This window comes from Pelobates fuscus, chromosome 1 (assembly GCF_036172605.1).
Source record: "Pelobates fuscus isolate aPelFus1 chromosome 1, aPelFus1.pri, whole genome shotgun sequence".
NCBI lineage: Eukaryota > Metazoa > Chordata > Amphibia > Anura > Pelobatidae > Pelobates > Pelobates fuscus.
In genome coordinates this window covers 239,834,584-239,849,906 of record NC_086317.1, presented here as the reverse complement: position 1 = coordinate 239,849,906, position 15,323 = coordinate 239,834,584, and the positions used below count along the sequence as shown (strand labels likewise).

Below are 15,323 nucleotides of genomic sequence, written 5' to 3'. Positions count from 1 at the left end.
ATATAATAAAATCACCGTATAACAAATAATGGGCTATTGCACTCACAGACCTGTGAATCACATTGTATTACACTCACAAACTTAAGTTGCTAGCAGGAAGAACAGATGATCACTGTAATTTTATTTACTTTTACATGTTGGGAGTTGGAGCACAGAAGATTCCTATTACAGTGATCATTTGTTCTGCCTGCTAGCAACTTGAGTTTGTGTTAATTACCAATGTAAATGAGATATGCACAAGTTAATAATTGGTTGACCATTTTGCACTATATATATATATATATATATATATATATATATATATATATATATATTACTCTTATTTTGGCTATGTGGTGTTAGCTTGACAAAGACCTCATAGTAGGTCGAAACATTGCTGCTCCTTTTCTTGTTCTATTAAAACTGCCTGTGGCTTGAATACCTTGAGTGCCTGGAGCATTTCTTGTGTTGTCTTATCATTGTGGGATTGCAGACAGGGGTGGATCCAGAACCGAATCTCGGGAGGGGCATTTGGAGATTATTAACAGGCACAATAATCACTACAGCTCTCTGTAATGGTTATGGTTACAGGAGTGCCGTGGCGCCCTCCCAGAGTAAGCAGTCAAACCGTTTAAGAACCATTTGACAACTTACCTGGGGTCTACCAAATAGGGCCTGTAGGGGCAGTAATGTGTGTGTGAGGGGTGAAGTGTGTGTGAGAGATGCAGTGTGTGAGCGGTGAAGTGTGTGTGTGTGGGGGGGGAGGGCAGTGTTAGTATGGAGGGCAGTGTGTGTGCATGATTTAGTGTTAACAAATGGAGATTTGGTATCCAATATTACTGTAGGTGAAAATTTAGGATCCAGTGATCATCAGTCAGTGTGGTTTAATATAAGAACAGTGACACCACACAAAAACAAAAGTTTTAGGCTTTAGAAAAACAGACTTTTCTAAAATTAGAATATGTATAAAGGAGTCATTATCAGACTGGAGCAATTTAAATGGAGTCCAAGATAAATGGGATTATGGGAAATGGGAAAAGATGCACTACTGAAGGCAACAGAAAATTGCATTAGGTTTGTCAGTAAAAGCAAAAAAATCAAGAAACCACTGTGGTACTTCGCAGATGTGGCCAAAATAGTAAAAAACTCAAAGTTAGCATTTAGTAATTATAAAAAAAAACAGGAAGAAGACAGAATGATCTATAAGATTTGGCAGAAAGAGGCAAGTTATAAGATCTTCCAAATCACACACAGAAGAGAAAATAGCACAGTCAGTAAAAAAGGGGGACAAAACTTTTTTTAGATACATAAATGAGAAAAGAAAAGTAAAACAAGGATCAGTTAGATTAAAAACAAAAGAAGGAAGGTATGTAGAAGAGGATAAAGGTCTAGCTGACTGCCTCAATGAATATTTGTGTTCTGTATTTACAGATGAAAATGAAGGAGACGGACCTCGGTTAAGAAAAAGGATAAATTAGTTTACAGAGGAAGAGGTTCTATTTCAACTGTCAAAAGTAAAGACAAATAAGTCAATGGGACCTGATGGAATACACCCAAAGCTATTAAAAGAGCTTAGTGGTGTACTAGCAAAAGCATTAACAGATTTATTTAACCAATCATTGCTAACAGTAGTAGTCCCAGAAGATTGGAAGTTGGCGAATGTTGTGCCCATTCACAAGAAAGGTAATAGGGAGGAGTCGGGCAACTATAGGCCAGTAAGCCTTACTTCAGTAGTGGGGAAAGTGATGGAAACCATGTTAGGATAGGATAGGATTGTTGAACATCTAAAAACACATGGATTTCAAGATCAGAGACAACATGGGTTTACTTCAGGGAGATCATGCCAAACTAATCTTATTGATCTTTTTGATTGGGTAACTAAAATAATAGATCAGGGTGGTGCAGTAGACATTGCTTAGATTTCAGTAAGGCTTTTGACACTGTTGCACATAGAAGGCGTATCAATAAACTGCAATCTTTAAGTTTGGATTCCAATATTGTTGAATGGGTGAGGCAGTGGCTGAGTGACAGGCAACAGAGGGTTGTAGTCAATGGAGTATATTCGAAGCTTGGGCTTGTCACCGGTGGGGTACCTCAGGGATCTGTACTTGGACCCATTCTCTTTAATATATTATTAGTGATATTGCAGAAGGTCTTGATGGTAAGGTATGTCTCTTTGCTGATGATACTAAGATATGTAACAGGGTTGATGTTCCAGGAGGGATAAGCCAAATGGCTAATGATTTAGGTAAACTAGAAAAATGGTCAGAGTTGTGGCAACTGACATATAATGTGGATAAGTGCAAGATAATGCATCTTGGACGTAAAAACCCAAGGGCAGAGTACAGAATATTTGATAGAGTCCTAACCTCAACATCTGAGGAAAGGGATTTAGGGGTGATTATTTCTGATGACTTAAAGGTAGGCAGACAATGTAATAGAGCAACAGGAAATGCTAGCAGAATGCTTGGTTGTATAGGGAGAGGTATTAGCAGTAGAAAGAGGGAAGTGCTCATGCCATTGTACAGAACACTGGTGAGACCTCACTTGGAGTATTGTACGCAGTACTGGAGACCGTATCTTCAGAAGGATATTAGAGTTCAGAGAAGGGCTACTAAACTGGTTCATGGATTGCAGGATAAAACTTACCAGGAAAGATTAAAGGATCTTAACATGTATAGCTTGGAGGAAAGACGAGACGGGGGGGAATATGATGAGAAACATTTAAATACATAAAGGGAATCAACACAGTAAAGGAGGAGACTATATTTAAAAGAAGAAAAACTACCAAAACAAGAGGACATAGTCTTAAATGAAAGGGACAAAGGTTTAAAAATAATATCAGGAAGTATTACTTTACTGAGAGGGTAGTGGATGAATGGAATAACCTTCCAGCTGAAGTGGTAGAGGTTAACATAGTAAAGGAGTTTAAGCATGCGTGGGATAGGCATAAGGCTATCCTAACTATTAGATAAGGCCAGGGACCAATGAAAGTATTTAGAAAATTGGGCAGACTAGATGGGCCGAATGGTTCTTATCTGCCGTCACATTCTGTGTTTCTATGTTTCTATGTGAGGGGGCAGTGTGTCTGTGTGTGTGTGTGAGGGGTGCAGTGTGTGTTTGTGTGTGAAAGGGGCAGTGTGTGTGTATGGGGGCAGTATCTGTGTGTATTGGGGCAGTGTTTGTGTTTGGGGGCAGCATAGTGCCTTGCATAAGTATTCTCCCCCTTTGGCATTTTTCGTGTTTTGTTGCCTCACAACCTGGAATTAACATGGATTGTTTGAGGATTTGCATCATTTAATTTACAGAACATGCCCACAACTTTGAAGATGTTTTTTTTTTTATTGTGAAACAAACAACAAATAGGACAAAATAACAGAAAAGGTAAATTTGCATAACTATTCACCCCCCCCCCCCTAAAGTCAATACTTTGTAGAGCCACTTTTTTGCCGAAAAGTTCAATTTTAGTCTCATCAGACCAGAGCACCTTCCTCCATACAATTTGGAAGTCTCCCACATGCCTTTTTGCAAACTCAAGACGTGCCATTTTGTTTTTTGCTGAAAGTAATGGCTTTCTTCTGGCCACTCTGCCATGAAGCCCAACTTTATGGAGCGTACGGCTTATTGTCGTCATATGTACAGATACTCCAGTTTCTGCTGTGGAACTCTGCAGCTCCTCTAGGGTTACCTTAGGTCTCTGTACTGCCTCTCTGATTACTACCCTCATTGCCCAGTCTGTGAGTTTTGGTGGGCGGACGTTTCTTGGCAGGTTTTTCTGTTGAGCCATGTTCTTTCCATTTGCTTATGATAGATTTGGATATTTTTTCATAACCTAACCCTGACTTGAACTTCTCAACAACATTGTCCTTTACTTGTTTGGAGAGTTCCTTGGTCTTCATGGCAGTGTTTGGTTAGTGGTGCCTCTTGCTTAGGTGTTGCAGCCTCTGGGACCTTTCAAAAAAGGTGTGTATATGTAATGACAGATCATGTGACACTTAGATTGCACACAGGTGGGCACAGGGGTCAAGTCCTGGGGAAAAAAGTGTGGGAACTCACCCAAGATTCCCGCCCCCCCTTAAAAAAAAATAAATTAAAAAATACACTACTATGCATATAGTGCAGTGCAGAGTGTGTATAGTGAATGTAGTGTGTTTGTAGTGAGTGCAGAGTGTGTATAATGAATGTAGTGTTTGTAGTGAGTGCAGTGTGTATAATACATGTAGTGTGTTTGTAGTGAGTGCAGAGTGTGTATATTTAATGTAGTGTTTGTAGTGAGTGCAGAGTATGTATAATGTATGCAGAGTGTGTATAGTGAATGTAGTGTGTGTGTAGTGAATGTAGTGTTTGTAGTGAGTGCAGTGTGTATATTACATGTAGTGTTTGTAGTGAATGCAGAGTGTGTATAATGAATGTAGTGTGTGTAGTGAGTGCAGTGTGTATAATAAATGCAGTGTGTGTAGTGAGTGCAGTGTGTATAATGAATGTAGTGTGTTTGTAGTGAGTGCAGAGTGAGTATAGTGAATGCAGTGTGATTGTAGTGAGTGCAGAGTGTGTATAGTGAATGTAGTGTGATTGTAGTGAGTGAAGAGTGTGTATAATGAAAGCAGTGTGTGTGTGTAGTGAGTTCAGTATGTGTATAGTGAATGTAATGTGTTTGTAGTGAGTGTAGTTTGTATAATAAATGTAGTGTGTTTGTAATGAGTGCAGAGTGTGTATAATGAATGTAGTGTGTTTGTAGTAAGTGCAGTGTGTGCGCTGGATGAAGTGTGCGTGCGCTGGATGAAGTGTGCGTGCGCTGGATGAAGTGTGCGTGCGTGCGCTGGATGAAGTGTGCGTGCGCTGGATGAAGTGTGCGTGCGTGCGCTGGATGAAGTGTGCGTGCGTGCGCTGGATGAAGTGTGCGTGCGTGCGCTGGATGAAGTGTGCGTGCGTGCGCTGGATGAAGTGTGCGTGCGTGCGCTGGATGAAGTGTGTGTGTGTGCGTGCGCAATGAAGTGTGTGTGTGAGCTGGATGAAGTGTGTGTGTGTGCGCTGGATGATGTGTGTGTGTGTGCGCGCTGGATGATGTGTGTGTGTGAACTGGATGAAGTGTGTGTGAACTGGATGAAGTGTGTGTGTGCGCGCTGGATGATGTGTGTGTGAACTGGATGAAGTGTGTGCGCGCTGGATGATGTGTGTGTGTGCTGGATTATGTGTGCGTGCGCTGGATTATGTGTGCGTGCGCTGGATTATGTGTGCGTGCGCTGGATTGTGTGTGCGTGTGCTGGATTATGTGTGTGCGTGTGCTGGATTATGTGTGTGCGTGTGCTGGATTATGTGTGTGCGTGTGCTGGATTATGTGTGTGCGTGTGTGCTGGATTATGTGTGTGTGTGTGTGTGTGCTGGATTATGTGTGTGTGTGTGCTGGATTATGTGTGTGTGTGTGCTGGATTATGTGTGTGTGTGCTGGATTATGTGTGTGTGTGTGCTGGATTATGTGTGTGTGTGCTGGATTATGTGTGTGTGTGCTGGATGATGGGGGGAAGCATTTGTTTTTTAAACCTTATGTGTGTTTTTGTTTTATTCCCCCCTCCCTGCTTCTTACCTTGTCAGGGAGGGGGGGAGATCGCCGGGTGGTCCAGTGGAGGGAAGCAGCTGTTGCATACAGGGGCCCTCACACGCTGTGTTTCCTCTCCAGCACTAATTCTCGCGAGACTTGCCTGCGCGGAGCGTTGCCATGGTAACCCGTGGCAACGCTCTTACAGCCGCGGGTATCGCGAGAATTAGTGCTGGAGAGGAAACACAGCGTGTGAGGGCTCCTGTGTGCAGGTAGCAGGGCAGGTCCTGCAGGATCACTAGCGGGAACGGCGTTCCTGCTTTGGAAAAAGTGCAGGAACGCCGTTCCCGTGCGTTCCTGCAGGACTCGAGCCCTGGGTGGGCATTATTTCACTAATTATGTGACTTCTGAAGGTAATTGGTTGCACCAGAGCTTTTTATGGGCTTCATAACAAAGGGGGTGAATGCATACGCACATGCCAATTTTCTGTTTTCTATTTCTAAAAAATTGTTTTATGTATATATTTTTCTCATTTCACTTCACCAACTTAGACTATTGTGTTCTGATCCATCACATAAAATTCAGACTAATAAAATTTGAACTTCAGGCTGTAATGGAAAAAAATAGGTCAAATGTCAAAAGAGAGTGAATACTTTTACAAGGCACTGTATGTGTGTGTGCGTGAGGGGGCAGTACGTGTGTGTGCGCATGGAGGCCGTATGTGTGTGTGTGTGTGTGTGAGGGGGGAGTGTGCGTATGGATGGCAGTGTTAGTATGGTTGGCAACGTCCATTTGGAGGGCAGTGTGTGGGTGTCAGGGTTGCAGTGTGTGCATGGGAGAGCAGTACGTGTGTGTCGGGGGATGCAATGTGTGTATGGAGTGCAGTGTGTGTGAGGGGTGCAGTTTGTGTGTGTGTTTATGGGGCAGTATGCGTGTGTGTGTGTGTGTGAAGGGGGGTGTTTGAGTGTATGGGGGCAGTGTGTGTGCATGGGGGCAGTGTGTGTGGGGGGGAAGTGTGTATGGGGCAGTATGTGTGCGTGTATTGGGGCAGTGTGTGTGTGTGTGTGTGTGAGAAAGGGGCAGTGTGGGTGTATGTGAGGGGGCAGTGTGTGTGTGTGTGTGTGTGTGTGTGTGCGCGTGTGAAGGGTCAGTATATATGTGTGGGGGAGGCATTGTGTGTTTTGGGGGAGGGGCAGTATGTGTGTGTGGGGGAGGCACTGTGTGTTTTGGGGGAGGGGGCAGAGTGTGAGAATATGTAGCTTAAAGCAAATATAAAAATATATTTTTAATTAAAATAATACAAATCATTTATATTTACCCCCCCCTTCTTATCTTTACTGACGAAGGGGGCATATTTCCTGCAATCCCTGGTGGTCCTAGGGGTGAATCCCTGGCAGTCCTATGGGGGAGTAAACTCTAGACTGCAGCTCCTGAGGCTAGAGTTCACTCTTGCGAGATTCGGAGCAGCAACAATCCGTGCTCGTGAGAGGAGTAACTGGATGAGCTGCAGGCTGAGCTCCCGGGAAGCTAATCCATTGTAATTGTATTTTTATTTCATACTTGCATCAAAAACCAGGAGGTGGCTTTGCGGTCAGTGGCTTATATTACCTCTTATTACTTTTCATTATACGACTTTTGATTGGTTGTTATGTTCTTATCTGTTTCTTTGCTGCTGTGGCGTTCAGTAAAGAAAGTAAAGCAAAATATTTGCCTCTTGTCATTAATAGAAATTAAGATTATATGTACACTAAAAATAGCATAATTTGCAATAGTATTTTTTTTTTTATTATATATGGTGTTGTAGTTTGCAATAAATATCTTACTTCTAAGAAACACATTATGTTTTCCCTAAAACATGACCTAGATTGAAGGGAAATATGTTTACAGGTATTGCAATGCAATCTGCTTTTTGTGAAATATGTTTAATTTATGCATACATTCTTTTATTTTCTTCTGTCTCCAATACAGCCTATAACACAAAACGGCATCAGGCACATTCTAGAAACCATTAGATTGTAACAATGCCAGGTTATATCCAGGAGTCTGATTTTATTATGTTGGAGGAAGGGTCTACTGCCAGAGACCTGATGGATAAAATGATTGAAGATTTCTCTCAGTCTGTAAGTATCAAGTTTATTTTGCCTAGCACACTTTCTCATTCAACCAGGATTAGTTGCTAGAGAAATGACCAGATGTGTTAAAATTGTGGGATAACTAGCTATAGCATGCTCAACATGGCACCAGCCTATACCCCTTCCAGTCCTGTCCTCTTTAAGTGTAATTTTTGGTGTTCTAGTTTATAAAAACATATATTTTTATACTATATTAGTGAGCCACACTGTTAAAATAACATTTGGCTTAATTTCTCATGATAGCTCTATTAGGAACAGAAATGAACTGTACAAAAAAGGTTGGTTTACATCTTTCTCAATAGGGAACAAATGTTCTCAGTGAGCAGTTTAAAGGACTACTATAGGCACCCAGACCACTTCAGCTCAATGAAGTGGTCTGGGTGCCAGGTCCATCTAGGGTTAACCCTGCCTGCTGTAAACATAGCAGTTTTAGAGAACAGCCACTCATTGGCAACCACTAGAGGCGCTTCCGCTCTTCTCACTGTGATTTTCACAGTGAGAAGACGCCAGCATCCATAGGAAAGCATCGAGACTGCACGAGGCAAGAACAGGAATGTGAGTGCAAAGCCCGTGTTGGATATATATTATACATAGATATATATTTTATATACCTATATACATATAATTACAATAATAAATACAATAATTATTATTATTTTTTTAAATTAAAATAAATTATATATACATATGTAATTTCATTCTAACTGCATTTTGATATTAAAATATATAGAGGACAAAATACAATTAGAATGACATTCTATTTATATCTATATATTGATATTGTCAGTGAAAGTGACGTATTTTTTTTTTTTTACCCAGAAACGGAACTTACACTGACTATATTATTGTTGTAATACGTTTTACTGTTTTGAAACACCATGTACAGGTTTTATGTACAGGTTTTTACTTGAAAATGTACGTTTAATGACAAGGAAGTTTCCACTCAAGCCTATAAGTAAACCAATTGAGACCAGTTGAACAATTCACCTGGCACCTCCCCCAAAGCCGCTAGGATTTAACCCCTTAAGGACCAAACTTCTGGAATAAAAGGGAATCATGACATGTCACACATGTCGTGTGTCCTTAAGGGGTTAAATTGAAGAAGGTTTTGCAGGAAGCAATGGTAATGTGACCGTCCATTCAAAAAAAGTTCTCATTTTGATTGAATCTTATAGGCAAACTAAATAGAACAGTTTTTTTTTAGTTTTTTTAATGGTTTGTTTCTTTTTTTAACAATTTTTTTTATTAATAAATGCACACCCAGTATAATATTTCCTTGGCCCTCTACTAATAATGCTGGAAGTATAAATCAACCAACAGCAAGTTAATAAGCACATAAAATGTTGACAACAAATTTGCAAACCCAGTTCAATCTAGTCTGGACACTCATTAACCCCTTAAGGATGGCGGGCGTTCTATGCTGTCCTGGCAGGGCTGGTCCTGAACGCCACAGGGCAGCATAGAACATCCCTGTCGTCTTTTGTACTCACTGGGTCCCCACCGATCCCGCACTGGCGGTCCTAATCCTGGGGATTGCATGGGAGCTCATTATTGTAAATTTATTTTAATATATATAAAAAAAAGTTTAAAAAATAAATAAATTTAAAAAAGATATACCTGTTTAATTTCCTTCTAACTGTATTTTGATATTTATTTATTATGTGTGTGTGTATATATATATATATATATTTGTGTTAAGGGCTCATGATAGTACAGAAGATACAAACACTGATAAGTGTAGGATGGTATTAAAAGAGCAAGTCGGTTGTGGTGTGCCGGAACCAACGATGAGGTAGGCCTGTAAATAAAGAGGGCCCACCAAGAAGAAATGTAAAGAGAAAAGGAGTTAATAATGAGGAGTGGGTGGGAGGGTGATGCAGCGCTGACCTCGAACGATATGGAGCCAGGTAAGGGGTGTCCCTTAAGTAGGGAAGAGTTGTGTCATACGCCCCTCCCACAATTACAGGCCAAAAGGCCTTAATACTTGTGTTAAGGGCTCATGATAGTACAGAAGATACAAACACTGATAAGTGTAGGATGGTATTAAAAGAGCAAGTCGGTTGTGGTGTGCCGGAACCGACGATGAGGTAGGCCTGTAAATAAAGAGGGCAAAAGTAGAAAATCAAATTTATTACATACCAGCAATATACATACTTTAACCAGACATGTCTTGAAAGGCATTTCTTACTTCTTGTACCGGGTTAGGTATGTATCTAGAGTAAGCCGATGATTTCCAGCGCTCTTGTGACTTGATAACATGAACTGGAATGTTTGCACTGGATGCTGTGGAGGCCGCTCCTATGCGGAAGGAGTGGCCCGAATAGTTAGCTGATTTGAGGCCCAGCTGTGTAAGTAAAGACCTGACGTGTGTCATAAAGGTGGTGGTAGTGAGTACCGAACCTTGTAGACTGAAAGTGGTTGAGATGGTGGTTTGTTGTTATGCTGGGTATATGAGTCCAGTAGTTTGACGGGGCTCCACCTGTTGTGAGTAGGATAGTACTTAACCTCTACTGAAAGTGCATGTTGACTGGTTTTGGAGTGAGGCAGAGTCAAGATATAATAGTCCATGTGTTTTGTTAAGTGTGAATGAAGTAGGATGTGAGTGGACTGTGTTGTGCTGATTGCGGTAAATTCTCTTGGTCTCAAGAAACCATAAACAAGGCTACGTATATGGCGGTTTTAACGATGAGGTTTGTGTTGTTGGCAAAGGGTTTAAATCTAGTGAATTGTATAAGTCTTTAAAAATATGGAAATCTATGGGTAGCCTCTGGGCCGTACGTGGGGGTTCGGATCTCTGAATACCCCTAAGGATGCTCTTAATTGGTAGGAGGACACTTGATTTGTCTGGTTGTAAAGTTAGCATGTGATGTTGGATGCCTGTCAGATATGGTTTGATTGTGTTGTATGATAGTTTGAGTTTGAGGTGGCAAAAAGAAGCAAAGCCCAACCAGGATGTCACGATGAAAGGTTGTAAGATGTTGTGTTCAGAAAGGAATCTTTAAATCAAATGAAAGCTCTATCGTAAGTTTCCCGGGTATTAGTAGACAGTGCTAATTGGGACAATGTTCTGCTATGTTGCATAATAGCATCTAGTCCATTACTAGATGGTGGAATAGTGGGGTGTTCGTGGCTGTGAGTGCGGCTGACTGGAGTATTTGACGAAAAGCCTGGAAATTAAAGCGAGACAAATTGTCAGCAGCAGTGTTACATACACCTGGAACATGAATACAAAACGAGAAAATTATGACATGCAGCCAGCCAAGTGAGTTTCCTCAAGAATCTCATAATAGTCAGTGATTTGGATCGGCCTTGTTTATAATGTGACAAGTTACTTGGTTGTCTGAGTAGCAACGTACAGACGAACCTGCCCATAAATGCACCCATGCCACGGCAACCGTCACGATGGGATATATCTCAAACAGAGCTGAGGTAGTGGAAAACCCTCCAGGTCCTGAACTTCTGAAGGCCAGCTGCCCCAAAGCCATTCGTTCCTGAAAAATTGCTGCAAAACCTGTGGTAGACGCCGCGTCTGACCAAATGGTAGGTGAGGAGTCAGACAATTTTGGAAGGAACATGCTTTTACCATTCAAGGTGGTTAAAAATTTTCTCCACATAATTACGCCTGCCGTGGCTTGGGTATCCAGGGGTGTCCATCATGTCTAAAAGTGGGAAACATGTAAAGGAGTTGTGAGATGAAAGCCCGGCCTTGAGGTATGATGCGAATGGCAAAATTCAGTGACCCAAGCAGAGACTGTAATTCTTGTGGTTGCAAGTACCGAGTTGTATGTAGAGATTATGTTGATCAGAATGTTTTCTACCTTGGGCGTGGCAGGCTAGCTTGCATGGTGGCTGAGTCTAGTATGATACCCAGGAATGTGATGAAGGTATCTGGTCCTTCAGTCTTGGTGGAGGAGACTGGGACACCCACCTGTTCGAATAGACTGATGGTTTCTTTTAGGCTACTGGGAGGGGAAATATTCTCCTCGATCAGTAAGAAATCATCCAGATAATGTATAACTGTAGGGCATCTGGCTATATTTAATAAAACCAGCATAGGGTTTCGGCGAATACATCGAAAATGGCCGGACTACTTTGGAACCTAAATGTTAAACGTGAGCAAAATAGTAGTTCCCTGCCCACTTGATACCATGCAGGTGACACAGTGTAGGGTGGATAGGCAGTAACTTGAAAGCATTGTGATATCAGTCTTACTGAGCCATGCTCCGGCCCCTGCCTGCATGATAGCCGTAATGGCGTGATCTATGGTGGAATATTGCAGTGAAAATTCCTCAGAGGGTATGAGGGAGTTCAGACTAGGAGTGGCAGAGGTGTGAGGTGTTGATAGATCAATGATAAGTCTCTGTTTGTGAGAAGATTTCCCCGTGACAATACCGATGGGGTTTGTCCGCTATGTGGTGAATGGAGGGGACTGGAAGGGCCCCCATAGGAAGTCCTCTGCCACTTCCTGGCTATGAGTGTCTCCACCGCTGTAGGGTTTGTTGTTCGGATGTAAATTAGGACATTCCAGGATTCCGGAAGGCATGTGTATGAGGCCTGTGTGAATCCTTCTGATAGACCCGAGATAATGAATTCAACCAAATGTCTAGATGGATGATGTGGCAGTAATGTCGTAAGTACAGAAATGTTTATTGATGTTAAGTATAGTTTTGGGATACATTTTATTTGGACACAGATTTAGCATGTGCCCTGAAACAGATGGCTGGAGAAAGTGATTGCAACTCAACCAGTGCTGGAGGGGTCGCAGCGGCCGACCCAGCCATGGTAAGGGGTGTAGTGACCGATTCCCCAGGGGTGATACTGGCAGGCTAACTAGGCCTGAAAGGCGAAAAATGAATCTTGTTTTGTGACAGGTGAGGCCCTGCTAGTTGCCAAGTGGCTATGAGAGGCTCTGTCTATGAGTTGGCGCGAGGGGTTATTGAGGCCACCCGTCGTAGTGGCAGGAATCGTAGGCCTCTCGTGATAGTAAAAGAAAACAGGGGGAGGGAGTGACAGGTGAGGCCCTCTCTATAATATTGCGAGGCGGCTAACTCACGTGTGGCCCGATGGCGTTTGCCTCTGAAACGTTGAGGCGGGGTGTTGGCCTCGCGGACCACTAAAAGATAGGCAGAAATGCCAAGAAGGGAGGTACCTATTTGGGCCTATACCCCTAACTTGCCAGTACTCTATGGCCTAGAAGAATGAAACGTATGTGAACTACAACGTGAGCAGGCTTACGTACCTGGTAGTATGTATGCAGTTTTGAGATTCGACAGGTATGAAAACCTGGATAAACCTAAAAAGGGATAGAGTGAGAATGGATCCTGTGAGACCTGTGTAATCTGTATAGGCTGGGATTAGGGCTTCTAGCAGTATGTGTGGGAGGTGTAAAATCTATGAATATGATAGTGACATGACTGCCCATGCTTGGTGACAAGCGTTACGCTGAGTCCGATACCTGGCAGCAGGGGATTGGCCGTGTAATGTGTATATATGGAAGGTGATCAGATGATATGCATGTCACTAAACTGATCTGGGAATGCAAGGGACTTTTTAATGTGAAGTGACAATATGCAGAATCATAAATGTTGCTGTAAAGTGACGTATGAATGTATGAACCAGAACGTGTGATTCAAAAACCGAAAGTCTTGTGAGACGTATATGCCGTGTTCTTGAATACTCGTGTTACGTCGTCTGAGTGTGTCAAGAAAAGGCCTGAGTTTGTAAATGCCATGTGAAATGACAATCTATGCAGAAAATGTTGTAACGTGACGTATGAGTGGTTGAACCAATGCGTGTGATTCAACCCGAAACCCTCTGTGGAAGGTAGGACCGTGTTCTTATATACTCGTGGTATATCGTATGAGCATGATAAGAAATGGCCTGAATAGTTAGTGCCATGTAATCGTAATGTACATGGTTGTAATAACATCATATCTCCATTATACTCTTTGAAAATAGGACCGTGTCCTTGAACTCGTGGTATGTCGTACGAGCATGACAGAAAAAGGAGCCGTAATGTAGGCTAACCATAACAGTAATATACATGTAATATCTGCATTGTAAAATAAAATAACTATTATTATTAAAACCATATATATAATAAGCAAACTGAAACAAAATAGACAACCTAAGATCGTGTAAAATAAGTAGTTGAAAGTTTAACCGATTACTGTGCAGGAAACGTATGATTGGTTGGATCAGTACGTGTGATTCAACCCGAGTATGCATGAAAAGGAATTAAATCCTTGTGTCATGGTTAACAACAAAGAAATGAGGCCTGTAACGTAGGCTGATTTAATTGTAATGAAATGGATAATTATATATATATAAAAAAAAAAAAAAAACTCCAGTAAGAGTGGGAGTCCAATGTCTATACAGAAATGTTAGCTGGTTTCATACCCTGATGTAATAAGTAATACCTTAAAAATAGCATGAAAATGGTCTGTCTATTTAACCAAGCAACTTCTTAACCAAATGTAAATACATGAAATGATGAAATGTAACTCACGAAAAAGATCTATGTGACTACATAGCAGAATAACCAAATCCTAGTATGAAGGGAAACAGAAGTTAGCATGAATAGCTTAACCGTATGCATTTTAATGCGAACAGCAATCGTGCATAGAATATACTATGAATAAGTGCCGACCAGAAAACACAAACCGAAATGACAATCGTTTAAATGAAGCAAGGTTGGTTTTTACATGAAATGCAATAATGTCTGAGAAGCCTGTAGTACACTGAATGACCGGTAGGGGTCAGTGTGTAGGCGAAAATGCAGTGGTTCGATGGTTTGTACATGAAATGCAATAATGTCTGAGAAGCCTGTAGTACACCAAATGACCGGTAGGGGTCAGTGTGTAGGCAAAAATGCAGTGGTTCGTTGGTTTGTACATGAAATGTGATAATGTCTAAGAAGCCTGTAGTACACCCAAAGACCGGTAGGGGGTTTAAACGAATGATATGCATGAACATGCAATGGTTTTAGAACAGACTTAGACAAAATGCAGCCGTAAAGTGAGGACCTGACCCGTGCATGGTGCCGTGGGACTGATGCCTGGCATAACGGGTAGGTTGACTTACAGTTTGTGAGTCACTTGGACACCATCCACGGCGATGGATTGAAGAAAGAAGGTGGTAGGCCGGAAAAGCCTGTGGCTGGATTCCTGACACAGCTCTGCTTAAAAAACCTCATGGAGTAATCAGGTAAAATGGCGTCTGGATGACCCGGAAGTGGAAATGATGCAGCACTGACCTCGAACGATATGGAGCCAGGTAAGGGGTGTCCCTTAAGTAGGGAAGAGGTGTGTCATACGCCCCTCCCACAATTACAGGCCAAAAGGCCTTAATACATATATATATACAAGATTAAAAAGATCCATGTTTCAGTCCACCTCTGAGACTTTCTTCAGGCTTAAAAAAACAACATATATCATAGAGCTCAATAAACTCAGTATATATATATATATATATATATATATATATATATATATAAAGGAAACATGGGGGTATGGTTGCACTCACCTAAACATGCTTAAATGGGGTGCTGCTGGGGGCCATATTATACAATAAACAATACACAAGATCCAGCGCACTCTCCTATCTACTAAACAGCAACTTCAATGTTGACAGATTTTATTAGTTTGTAAAAGTTTTTTTTAAAAACACCTAATCTA

At 41.6% G+C, this 15,323-nt stretch overlaps 1 pseudogene; it reads left to right on the top strand.

The window, feature by feature from the left end:
- The window catches only part of LOC134611678 (antizyme inhibitor 2-like), a 98,483-nt pseudogene that overhangs the window by 47,693 nt on the left and 35,467 nt on the right, over positions 1-15,323 (top strand).